The 13992-nt window shown below is 39.5% G+C and overlaps 1 long non-coding RNA gene across 1 annotated transcript in view; it reads left to right on the forward strand.

The window, feature by feature from the left end:
- The first annotated feature begins 681 nt into the window (after nt 1-681).
- Nucleotides 682-13992, forward strand: part of LOC140202195 (uncharacterized) — a 132250-nt gene continuing 118939 nt past the window's right edge. The window contains exon 1 of the long non-coding RNA XR_011887031.1: nt 682-1010. This is a non-coding gene — a long non-coding RNA (uncharacterized lncRNA). The remainder of the gene's footprint in view (nt 1011-13992) is intronic.

Genomic DNA, 13992 nt, shown 5'->3' on the forward strand with positions numbered 1-13992 from the left:
GGTGCAACTGGAACGAAACCCAATTTCCCTCGGGATCAATAAAATATGTCTGTCTATCTATCTATCTAAGACAAATAAGTCCTCCTTCTTTATTGGTTTATGTACATACCTTATTTAAACCTTTCCTTTGCCCCCTCCATTTAAAAACAAACAACTCCAGCCTATTCAATATTTTCAGTCATAGGAACTACTCTTCACTAGTGAAAGCACATTGTTCCTGTAATGTAGTGACTGAAAATGTACATAGAACTTGAAGTGTGTCCTAACTCAAATTGTGTACAGTTCTAGCACAACATCTTTGCTTTTCTCTTCTATGGCTTGGCATGTGGATGCATCAAGCTGTGTGTAAACTCAGGCACACAGATGCCAAGTAACACAATGTGGTGAAGTTCCCAGGATTGTGAGGGTTGTATGTTGGCATATTGCTTGGGAACTTCCTTTCAGCTGACCTGTCACTTGTAGAAAGATTTGTGCATAAGAACACTTCTGGGCACATATCAATAGGTCAGGTTCTGTCACAGAATTCCATGAGACCCTGTGGGAAAGGAAATGATGGATCCCTTTGCATGATTTCCTCATAAAACACCCAAAAATTATAACTGGATATGGTAGTAATGAATGCTATCAAAAGCCTCCAAGACTGTTAAGAGCAATTACTAAAAGAGGTGCAAGGAAGAAAGAATGGGCCCCAAGCAGTCCTTCCAGGTGAGGTGACACTTCACCTGTGAAAATGTAGCGGTCATCTACCAGCTCCGGTGCTCCCAGTGTGGCCTCCCGGTGAGACCCGAAGCAGATTGAGAGACCTCTTCGCTGTGCACCTATGATCTGTATGCCAGAAAAAATGGGATCTCCCAGCGGCTACCCACTTCCCATTCCCATTCCAACATGTCAGTCCATTGCCTCCTCTACTGTCGCAATGAGGCCACACTTAGGATGGAGGAGCAACACCTTATATTCCATTTGGGTAGCCTCCAATCTGATGGCATGAACATCGATTTCTCAAACTTACGGTAATGTCCACCCCCCCCCTCAACATTCCCCATTCCCATTTCCCTCTCTCATCTTATCTCCTTACCTGCCAATCACCTCCCTCTGGTGCTCCTCCTCCTTTTCTTTCTTCCATGGCCTTCTGTCCTCTATTATCAGATTCCCCCCCTTCTCTAGCCCTGTATCTCTTTCTCCAATCAACTTCCCAGCTCTTTACCTCACCCCTCCCCTACTCCCAGTTTTACCTATCACCTTGTGGTTCTTCCTACCCTCCTCCCACTTTCTTACTCTGACTCCTCATCTTTCTTTCCAGTCTTGGTGAAGGGCCTCGGCCTGATGCGTTGACTGTACTCTTTTCCATAGGTGCTGCTTGGCCTGCTGAGTTTCTTCAGCATTTAGTGTGTGTTGCTTGAAAGAAATGAAACTAGTTTTGTCGTACAGTATGTAAGGATGAATGTATGTATGCATAACAGCGTTGTGAATTTAATAATATTATGGGAGCTCGTTTGTATGTAGAGGCATACATATGTCAGGCATTTGAAATTCAGAGATGTTGGCATGCTGTAATGACATGTTAACAATTCATTGCTGTTGTGTGTGACTATTTCCCGCTGCGAGACTGAACTAACCATTTGAGCATGCTAATTCTGACAAGCAACAAGAATTGCAAGCACTCTCTGCTCTCCAATTGGAACTGCATAGATAGAGATGATGGCTAATTTGGAGACACTCACTTCATCTTGGGAATCCAACCATTTGTATATTGAGGGTTTAAGTTGATACAGATATCATTTTACATCTGTAAGAAACATCTCCAAATCTGGAGTCCATCTGTGGCAAAATATGTGGACTGAATTACACATTTTAATTGAAAATTAGGATCGTTTGAGAGGATCATCAATCTAACATTAAAATCTCTTCTTGTCAATGATGCTTGTAAACATACAGGGAAACTATTGCTGATTTGGCAACAGAATACTCTTCACCAACTTATAAGCCTTTGCCAACTAAATGAAATAGTGCCAGGAAAGTTATTGTGTGGGTTTATAACTGCATGACATGGCAGTTTAAATCATAATGACATTTATCATTGCATTTCCTGAAAACAATGTGATTGTGGAAGGTGACATAGGGGCTCATTGTTCCCTGCACAGAAAACTATTTCGTGAACATTTTAATGATACAGATAATTCTTTCATTGAGATCTTTGAGCTGCAGAACATCATAGAATAACAGGGCATTAAGGTATATTCTTACCCATTTTTGTGTTTTAACCAAGAAATAAATGTTCAGAAGTGCCACTCTTGTGGTAGCTGTAAATGTTTAGTCAGCAAGGGCAGGGTTAAATAAATTCTGCAAAATTGACTGCCATATTAATATAATTGTACGTGTCATTAAAGTTAAAAATAGAATTCCATTGAGGAACTTACCACTCAGAGAACAGCGAGTTTGATCAATGCACACATGGATTTTTCCCATTCATTTCTGGCACCAGATTTCTCTTATATACAAGCTGTTTCACTTATAAACAGTTTATAATTTGACTCCAGTGCACTCTCAGTGTTTCAAAGCATCCTTGTACACTTCACTTGTAGACTGTCCTTTAGTTTCCAATTAATAACCATAACTGCATAAAAATACTTGGAATATGTTTATGGTCCAAGTAAAAATAAATGAATGTACTAACAGTATCATCTCTATTGTGTTATTTTTATAGTTTTCTTTTGTGGGCTGCATGTCACCTATTTGAAAAGCTTTGTTGCTGAGACTAAATAATTGTGTTATAAATGTCCAATTAATTCTATTCCTTTTGGACATTGGGAACCTCTCATAAAGTTTGTTCAAATATGGAAGGCAGGCTGACTGACTCCTGGATACTGAGCAGTGATGATCATGCCTCATTAGCCACCTGAGAAGTTATAGGACCAGAGCAGAAGCAAAGCATTCTTGATCCCAAGGATGGGCACGTAAATATCAAGAAAAGTTAAGTATGTAGTGGTGGCTTTCAAGGCTTTGTGGGAAAAGAATAACTTGAAATGAAGGACAAAAGTCTGAATCATAATCAAAGAATTATCATAAATATAAAGCAGTGCTTTGAGTTATTGAGCCCATTCCAGGCCCCTGCAGAGAAATCTATTAATTATGAATTCCTATGATCTCCTTCCCCAGACACCCTTCCATAAATTATTTCCCTACATGATTTACTTCTGATATCACTCATCGGGGTTGTTATCATTATTTTCACAGGCACTGAGTTGCAGATCATAACTGCTTTCTGCAAAGTCTCCCTTCACATTGCTCTCTCGCCATGTCAATGGCACATTGCATTGTCCATATCTTCTCACACCACCAAATAAAAAGAATAATGTCCTCTCTATTTATTCATTTTAACCCATCATGACTTTGTACACCTCAATCAAATGTACCCTCAACCTTCTTTGCTTCAAGGAGAATATTCTGCCTAAGAATCGGATTTCTGTACAAAAGGCACGGGTTAAACCTGAACCCGAGGGCAGGCTGGCTAGGGTTGTTTGGGTGGGTTTAAACTAATTTGGCAGGGGTATGGGAATCAGAGTGATAGTGCAGAAGATGAGCTAGTTGGTTTACAACAGAGGCAATGTGAAGTGAGACTCCAAGCAAGGAGAGGCTGATGATACAGCAACTTTGCAGTCAACAGGATGAGTTGAATGTAAAAGAGAGACAAAATCAAAAACGGTGAACAGAGGACTGAAAGTGTTATTTTTGAATGTGCGTAGTATACAGAATAAGGTCGATGAGCTTATAACACAATTACAGATTGGCAAGTATGATTTTGTAGTCATCACTGAATCATGGCTGAAAGAAGTTTATAGCTGGGAGCTTAATGTCCAAGGATACACATTGTATTGAAAGGTCAGGCTGGAAGACAGAGAGGCTGGAGTGGCTCTGTTGGTAAAAAATGAAATTAAATCATTAGAATGAGGTGACATAGGGTTGGAAGGTGTTGAACCATCGTGGATAGAGCTAAGGAACTGCAAGGGTAAAAAGACCCTGATGGGAGATATATACAGACTCTCAAACAATAGTAAAGATGTGGTCTACAAATTAAAAAGGAAGATAGAAAATGCATGTCAAAAGAGCAATGCTACAATAGTCGGGGATTTCAATATGCAGTTAGATTGGCAAAATCAGGTTGGTGCAAGATTCCATGAGGGAAGAATTTCTAGAATGCCTATGAGATAGCTTTTTAGAGCAGCTCATGGTTGAGCCCACGAGGGGATCAGCTATTCTGGATTGGCTGTTGTGCAATGGAACAGAACTGATTAGAGAGTTTATGGTAAAAGAACCATTAGGGGAAAGTGATCATAATATGATTGAATTCACCCTGAAATTTCAGAAAGAGAAGCTGAGTTAGATGTATCTGTATTACAGAGGCATAAGAGAGGAATTGGCCAGAATTGTGGTCTGCATGCAGGTAGATAGATCTAGGCAGCAGACCATCATAGGACAGACTAGATGGGCTGAACGGATTGTTTCTATGCTGTTGAGCTTATGACTCAATGACCAATGATTTATAAGCCCACCATGTGGACAAAAACCATCCATGATACATCTATACTAGTCTTATTATAGTGAGCTCACTGGAGGATCAGCTATTCTGTTGTGCAGTGAATCAGAATTAATTATAGAGCTTAAGGTAAAAGAACCCTTGAGATAAAGTGATCATAATATGATCAAATTCACCCTGAACTTTGAGAAGGAAAATGTAAAAGTCAGATGTATTCATACTACAGTGGGGTAAAGGGAATTACAGAGGCAAGAGAGAGGAGTTGGTCAGAATTGATTGGAAAAGAACACTGGCAGAGCAGCAATGGCTGGAACTTCTGGAAGCAATTCAGAAGGCACAGGATATATAAACCCCAAAGAGGAGGAAGATGACACAACAATGCTAACAAGGGAAGTCAAAGCTAACATAAAAGCCAAAGAGAGGGGGGCATGTAATAAAGCAAAAATTAGTGGGAAGTTATGGGATTGAGAAGCTCTTAATTACCAATAGATGGCAACTGAAAAAGTAATTAAGAAGGTAAAGATGGAATATGAAAGTAAGCTAGCCAATAATATTAAAAAGGATACCAAAAGTTTCTTCAGATACATAAAGTGTAAAAGAGAGGCAAGAGTGGATATTGGACAGCTGGAAAATGATTCTGGGGAAGTGATAATGGGCGAAAAGGAAATAGCGGATGAACTGAGTAAGTATTTTGCATCAGTCTTCACTGTGGAAGACACTAGCAGTACGGTGGAAGTTCCAAGTGTCAGGGGTCATAACGTGTGTGAAGTCACCATTACTAGAAAGAAGGTTCTTGGGAAATTGAAGGGTCTGAAGGCAAATAAGTCACCTGGACCAGATGGTGAACATCTTAGGGTAATGAAAAAAGTGGCCAAAGAGATTGTGCTGGCATTAATAATGATCTTTCAAGAATCACTAGATTCTGGAAGACTGGAAAATTGCAAATGTCACTCCTGTCTTCAAGAAGGAAGAGAGGCAGAAAGAAGGAAATTATAGGCCAGTTATTCTGACCTCAGTAGTTGGGAGGATGTTGGAGTTGATTGTTAAGGATGTGGCTTCAGGGGACTTGAGGCAGGTGATAAAATAGGCCGTAGTCAGCATGGTTTCCTCAAGGGAAAATCTTGTTTGACAAATCTGTTGGAATTCTTTGAAGAAGTAACAAGCAGGATAGACAAAGGAGAATCGGTTGATGTTGTGTACTTGGACTTCCAGAAGGCCTTTGACAAGGTGCCACCCATGAAGCTGCTTAACAGGCTATGAGCCCATGGTATTCCAGGAAAGATACTAGCATGGATAAAGAAGCGGCTGATTGGCAGGATGCAAAGAGTGGGAATAAAGGGAGGATTTTCTGGTTGGCTATCGGTGACTAGTGGTGCTCCACAAGAGTCTGTGTTGGGACTGATTCTTTTTACTTTATATGCCAATGATTTGGATGATGAACTTCAAACGCAAACAACAGGAATTCTGCAGATGCTGGAAATTCAAGCAACACACATCAAAGTTGCTGGTGAACGCAGCAGGCCAGGCAGCATCTGTAGGAAGAGGTGCAGTCGACGTTTCAGGCTGAGACCCTTCGTCAGGACTAACTTCGTTGCTTGGCCTGCTGCGTTCACCAGCAACTTTGATGTGTGTTGCCTGGATAATGAAATTGATGGCTTTATTGCAAAGTTTGGAGATATATGAGGATAGGTGGAGGGACAGGTAATTTTGAGGGAGTAGAGTCTACAGAAGGACTTAGACAGATTAGGAGAATGGGCAAAGAATTGGCAAGTGGAATACAGTGTCAGAAAATGTATGATCATGCACTTTGGTAGAAGAAATGAAAGGGTTGACTATTTTCAAAATGGAGAGAAAACACAAAAAGCTGTAGCACAATGAGATTTTGGGTGTCCTAGTGCAGGATTTCCCAAAGGTTAATTTGCAAGTTGAGTCTGTGATGAGGAAGGCAAAAATGATGTTAGCATTCATTTCAAGAGGACTAGAATATAAAAGCAAGGATGTAATGTTGAAACTTTATAAAACATCACTGAGGCCTCACCTGGAGTACTGTGTGCAGTTGTCGGCCCTTTATCTTAGACAAGATGTGCTGAAACTTGAGGTGGTTCAAAGGAGGTTTACAAAAATGATTCCAGGATTAAACGACTTGTCACATGAATAGTATTTGATGGCTCTGGACCTGTATTCACTAGAATTTAGAAGAATGAGGGGTGACCTAATTGAAACCTATCGAATGGTAAAAAACCTTGATTGAGTAGATGTGGAAAAGATGCTTCCTATGGTGGGCAAGTCTAAGACCAGAGGACACAACCTCGAAATAGAGGTATGTCCTTTTAGAATGGAGATGAAGAGGGGTTTCTTTAGCTAGAGAGTTGTGAATCTGTGGAATTCTTTGTCACAGACAGCTATGGAGGCCAAGTCTTTATGTACATTAAAGGCAGAGCTTGATAGACTCTTGATTGGTTACGACATGAAGGGATACAGGGGAGGGGGAAGGCAGGATATTGGGGCTAAGAGGAAAAGTAGATCAGACATGCTAAGGCCTAATTCTGCTTTATATCTTATGGTCTTCTCCAGCTGCTAAAGTCCCTCTGGAATTTGTAATTTAACCTCTAGAAGTACTCGAGTAAACTTCTGTAGTTTCACCAGGACTTTTACAGTTTTTCTACATTGCAGTACTTGGAATCAGATGCAGTATATTATTTCAAGCTCATCCTGAGTTTTAGGCGACTTCACATTAACTCTCAGATACTGCATTCTAAGCTTCTCTGTTGAAAGCCTAAGATCCCTTATATGATGTCATCATTAATATCATTGTTGTGTTGTAGAGATTTTTGCTTTTGGATGAGGGTTGTGTTATAAAAATATCAAACTAAATAAGAGTGAAATTGGTTCTTATAAAGGGAATAGAAAACTGGCAGAAATTTTACACAATCCACTCATTTTATTTTGAAGTTACTTGAAAAGAAAATGGTTATTATTAACTTTAGTTATTAATTAACTAATAATTATTTTTCTCTGATTTTGGCTCCTATATAAGGTCTGAATCTGTTTCATAGTGCACTTCTTGATTTTAGTTACATCTTTTGAATATAATCTTTTAGATCAAATTTTGTGCTTTGATTTAGGCTCAAATGAATGATGGATGCATGAAGTGCATGCAAGGGTGTGAATGCATTGCTTTTAATTAATATAAAATTTCTTATGGAGTTCTCCTATGCATGGCTTTGGGTCCCCAACCAATCTTATGTAATGGACTCCTGCCATTAACTGAGGGATTCATGGACCCAGTTTGGGATCCCCTGCTATAAGGAAAGGAATACTCCTGGGGTGAGGCCTGCGGAGTAACAGCCTTGTGGTAATATCTGGTTAGTTCTTATAGCTGATGAATGTGGAAAGATCTGAGCCCTTTCCAAAGTAGTTGGAATTTGGGATGAACCTTGTTCAAGTAGATTTCATCATTTCTTAAACTAGAGTGATTGGTCCATGAGATAATCTTCAAGGGGGTGGCAAAGTAGATTTCCCGAGAATTCCCTTTCTTTGCAGACCTCCAATGAATTCAGACTTACTGGCAGTTGAGCAGGGATTAGCCCACTTGTCTTTTAGCACTTTCAGATGCAACCTCAGTATTATTATTCTTTTCCACCAGGAATAGAAATCCTTCATCCATATTTTGACAGTCTAACACCTGATAATATGAATATGAACTGAAAAGTAGCTTGCATGAACTAAACACAATTACAACTTAGTTACCACTGCAAGTGGACACTCAGCTTCCTCATCAGCGGACCTTCATCACTGGGGATTAGAGGCAACATCTTCTTGCTGCTCATTAACACAGGTGCACCTCAAGGCTACCCTGCTGTACTCTGTATACACATTTAATTGTGTGGATAAGCACAGCTCCAATACCATCTTCAAATTTGTTGATGATGCTGCTGTTGTTGGATGAAACACAGGTGGCGATGAGCCATCTTACCAGAGTGACATATGTTGCGTGGTGATTCAACAACTTCTCACTCAACATCGGCAAAACTAAAGAGCTGGTTAGTCACTTCAGGAAGGGGAAGGAGGGTGAACATACACCAATCTAAATTGGGGGATAACCAGTGGAGAGAGTAGACAGCTTTAATTTCTTGTGTGTTAACATATCAGGTGACCTGAACTGGGTCCAGCAGATAGATAAGGGAAATGCACCAGTATCTTTACTTTCTTAGGGGCTAAGGAGTGTTAGATCAGCACCAAACACTCACGAACCTCTACGGATATAAAGTTGACGATATCCTGGTTGCATCATAATCTGGTACGACAATTCAAATGAACAGGAATGTATAAAGCTGCAGAGAGGAGTGGACACTGTCCAATATATCACAGACATATCCCTCCCATTATTGGCAGTACTTGCAGAAGGTAAGAACCATTATCAAAAATCCCCACCTTCCAGGCTGTTACCACCTTTGCACAGTTCCCATTGGGTAGGAGGTATAGAAACCGGAAGTCCTACACCACTTGATACAAGAAATGTTACTTCCTTCAGGCATTCAGTTCTTTAACCAAATGGCAAAACTATAGTTCAGCAACTACACTTGTGATCACTTCGCAATAAAATGGACTTTGTTCATTTTTGTTTTAATTGTGTTCTTTCTTGTAAAATTGTGCATTATTTGTTTAATTTATGGTTCTCTTGTGAATACTGCCTGTGTGATGCTGCTGCAGGTACTGTAAGTTTTCTTTCTACCTGTGCATACATGTACTTGTACATTATGACCATAAACTTGAGTTATAAACTTATCCATTTATTTGATGTGCTGAAACTGGCCAGGGTTCAAAGGTGGTTCACGAACATGATTCCAGGATTGAATGGCTTTTCATATGAACAGCATTTGATGGCTCTGGGGCTGTATTCACTAGAATTTTGAAGAATGAGGTGTGACCTCATTGAAACATATCAAATAGTGAAAGGCCTTGGTAGAGTGGATGTGAAGAGGGTGTTTCCAATGGTGAGAAAGTCTAAGACTAGAGGACACAGCCTCAGAATAGAGGGGTGTCCTTTTAGAATGGTGAAGAGGACGAACTACTTTAGCCAGAGAGTGGTGAATCTGTGGAATTTATTGCCACAGGCAGCCATGGAGGCCATTTTTAATGCATATTTAAGGCAGAGGTTGATAGATTTTGATTGATCAGGGCATGAAGGGATAAAGGGAGAAGATAAGAGATTGAGGATGAGAGAAAAATTGGATCAGCTATGATAAAATGATAGACCAGACACAATGGGCCAAATGGCTTAATTCTGCTCCTATATCTTATGCATTCTAGCTCTGCACTAGAAATGCTCATTTGTACAATCTGTGTCCTTATTGGTTTGGCGTGTTGAAAATGTTCACAGGTTGCTACAGTGGTTCTGATATATAACAGATTCTCAGGGAGGGAACACAAAGGTAGCAAATCCTAATGTGCTGTGGATAGGAAAGTGAGATACAATCATGAGATTCAACAACAGGAAACGAGACTGCAAAAGGAGAAAAGAGAGCTGTATTTATTCAGCTTCCTCAGGGCATCCTAGAACATTTTCTTGACATTTTTTTTAAAAAAAAAGTTAATTACATTAGTTTCTTTGAGAAATGCTGAAAATACTTATTTGTGGGAAGAGAAATAGTACTTGTAGATATTTTCTCAGATTCAGTGATGTTACCTATTCATTTATTTAGTCTAGACATAAAAGCATAAGAAAAATGAGTAGGAGTAGGCCATCCAGTCCTGTGAGCCTGCTCTGTCATTCAATAAGATCGTGGCTGATCTAGCCGTGGACTCAGTTTCACTTTCTTGCCTTTTTCCATAATCCTTAATTCCCTGGCTGTGATAAAATCAATTTACCCATACCTTAAATATATTGAATGAGGTAGGCGCTACTTCTTCCCTAGGCAGAGAATTCCACAGATTCACTACTCTGGGAAAAGCAGTTTTTCCCTCATATCCATCCTAATCCTATTCCAGAATGAGGGGTCACAGTTTGAGGATAAAGGAGAAGCCCTTTAGGACCGAGATGAGGAAAAACTTCTTCACACAGAGAGTGGTGAATCTGTGGAATTCTCTGCCGCAGGAAACAGTTGAGGCCAGTTCATTGGCTATATTTAAGAGGGAGTTAGATACAGCCCTTGTGGCTAAAGGGATCAGGGGGTATGGAGGGAAGGCTGGTACAGGGTTCTGAGTTGGATGATCAGCCATGATCATACTGAATGGCGGTGCAGGCTCAAAGGCCAAATGGCCTACTCCTGCACCTATTTTCTAGGTTTCTATTCCCTCACATTTTGAGGCTATGACCCCCTAGCTCTAGTCTCACTTACCAGCAGAAACAATTTACCAGTGGACTCAACGTTCTGTTTCATAGATTTCATATTCTCTCTCACAATCGCCCCGATCGCATCCTTAATTAAGAGCACTACCCAACTCCCCTTACATTCCTGCCTATTCTTCCATAGGACCTTATAACCTTGGATATTTAATTTTCAATCATTTCCACCTTGTAACTACATTTGTGATATCCATCAAATCATACACCTTTCTACTAATTTGTACCACAACTCTTTAATCTTGACTCTAATACTACAGACATTCTATGAATATTTAGCTACTATTGCCTTTAATAAATTATGAACTGATATAACCCAGGATCACCAGGCTTATGCCCAAGAGTGAGTCAGTATCACTTATTGCAGATTTATTTTACCAATGCCTGTGGTATAAAATGTAGAAGCTGAAAATGAAGGAAGCAAGAAGACTCCAGACCTAAATTGTCAATTTTGGATTTAATTCATTGCAATTGAATCCCTGTGTCTGGTCCAACTCCCAAATCTAATTTCCACATTAAAGTAAACAAAGCACATGCAAGTAGCTCTTTCACTATAAATGAACCCAAATAAAGCACATACACAGGGATTTGACAACCAGCATCTCCAGAAATGGTATGCAGTGGGAATTAAGCCAGAGTGGGGGGGAGGGGAGGTACAGTTTTTTTCATATTATCCAACAATACCACTGTAAATTAGTTCAGGAACTTGGCAGTCCTGTTAGCAACAAGAATCTTGAACAGCAACCAAGGAAAAATACTGCTGACACATTTCACATGCTTGTCTCTCTAAATTCTAGGTTACATTCTAGCAGCAGACTATAGAGTACAATCAAATTCACATTTATTAAATTTAACAAGATGGTAGACAAGATTAAATCTTATATGGAACTAAACATTTAGGAAAAGCTTCTCCTCTAAATTCAGTAAAATGGCCCCAGGTACACAAGCATCAAAAATAGCACGGAACAGAAATAAGAAAGCACCACCTTGTGGCTTAGCTCTGGTTTAATTTTGCTCAAGCTTGGGAAAAGCACCATTGTCTATATTGAATTGTTTGTGGAGAAGGGGAAGTGAACATTCTGCTAACCTTTTAAGTGCACCTGTTTTGGGGCTACAATTGTGAAGACAAATTCCTTAATTTTCCTCTTGTTTTGCACTGCCTTGTTATTTCTGGTAGCCTTAAAGTTGCATGGGCTCTGACCCAGATGTTTCCAGTTTAATTAGATTATATTTTGATGATGTCACATCATCCAACTCCTCTGCTAATGTTACAGGTCACGTGCAAAATAGGAACAACATTCTTTCTCACTAAACCATTTTATAAAAGCAAGGTTAGGAGAGCTTTTAGGAAGTATTTTACAAATCAACTTTTGATCTCTTCGTAGCCTTGTAAATTTTCTATTTTAAATTTAAATTTTTTGGCACTTTTGGCTCCAGGTGTTAGAGGAGCTAAACAGCCCTTTATCTGCCACCAGGACAGATATACACTTGGATATCGATTATATGTGACTTACAGCAATGCAAATGTTTAGGACATGTAGAAAACTCATCTGGGTGGAACAGGGAGAATCAATTCCTGTGGTAAAGGCCAGTTTTGGCGCCTACCACAATTGGCTTGATGATAGAGCTATTGCCTCTGTTAGGTTTAGGGCTGAAACCCAGCCTCTGAGAATGTGGACATGACAGCTCAGTGAAGCATTGAGGGTTTGCTGGATGATCAGAAATCTTGTCCCTCTGTTGATGCATTAAATGGAATCTGGGTCTGCCTGTCTGGAAAGCATAAGGACTTCTCATAGGCTGACTCTCCAAGGTGTAAGGGAATGATCAATGGTATGGTTGTAGACATTTGTATTCCATTCCAGTTAGACATGAAGGGATTTGGTCAGCTTGGATCCATATGATACCAGCAATTCTTTGAACTGCAAACATTCTGAGGCTCAGAAAACTTATAATTTTGTTACTTTACTTCACCACCTTTGCCTTGATTGTGAATGAAGAGTGAAAATTGTAAGCCTCTGAGATCCAAACATTCTCATTGAATCTGTGATCCTTTGCAAGTCCTCGATATACTGTAAACAGTGCACTTGAGAAGTAATGTTTGCAGTACTTTATCTATACTATTGACATATATGAACAACATGAATTACTGTAGATGTAAGCTATTTGATTCTTGATCAGTTATTACAGTGACATAAAATTACTGGACTATTAATGCAGAGATACATTCAAAGCATATCATGATGGTGGGGTACTTAAATTTAACTAATCAAATAAATTTGGACTAAAAGGTTTGCCTGAGCAATGATCATCATAATTCTTGTCTGGTTCACACAGCCCTTTAGGGAAGAAAAACTGCTATTCTTACTCACAATGGCAATTATTTGTCTCCACTCCCAACAATGTGGTAACTGTCCTCTAAAGTTCAGAAGGTAATTCCAGGATAGACATTTTCATCCAAGAATGAATAACTGACTACAAAAATAACAAATGGCCTTTTATTTTCTTTCTTTGCTGAAGAATGCATATTCGTATTTAACCAGCCAAAGCCACATTTAATTCTTGGGGAAGAGCACGGGACTGGGAATTGAAGTGGTTCTGGAATATGTTTGTCTACAGAATGCCATTGGCTATGATGGTCATAGATTGACATTTCACTTACAGACTTCAATCTCACTAAATATCTCAGTGCTGACAAACTGCAGTTGTTGCTGGGATAATGTAAATTAATTTTGCTGTTAATACTCTAAATAAATGCAACACAGGAGTGATGCAATCCTAACTCCATGAGAAGGTGCTAGGCCAAACTTTCACAGCTGAAATGTGGCTGTTTTCTGACCTTCACTCCTTCCAAGATGTATATACAACTGTGTAACTGTAAAACAAGTTCAAGTTTTACTGTCATGGACACACACAGCCATGGTGTAAATGCCAGGAAAGTTAGTTTTTTTTTTGCAGCACAGTACACTACAAACATGACAAACACAAAAATACACGAATTCAAACTGACATAAATTGTACATAACTTACATGACATAATAAACAAAAATTAGCGCAAGCTGAGGGCAATGTTGTCTAATGTAGAATTAGGGCCTTTCAAGTTGATTCAAGATGG

This window comes from Mobula birostris, chromosome 8, assembly GCF_030028105.1.
Source record: "Mobula birostris isolate sMobBir1 chromosome 8, sMobBir1.hap1, whole genome shotgun sequence".
NCBI lineage: Eukaryota > Metazoa > Chordata > Chondrichthyes > Myliobatiformes > Myliobatidae > Mobula > Mobula birostris.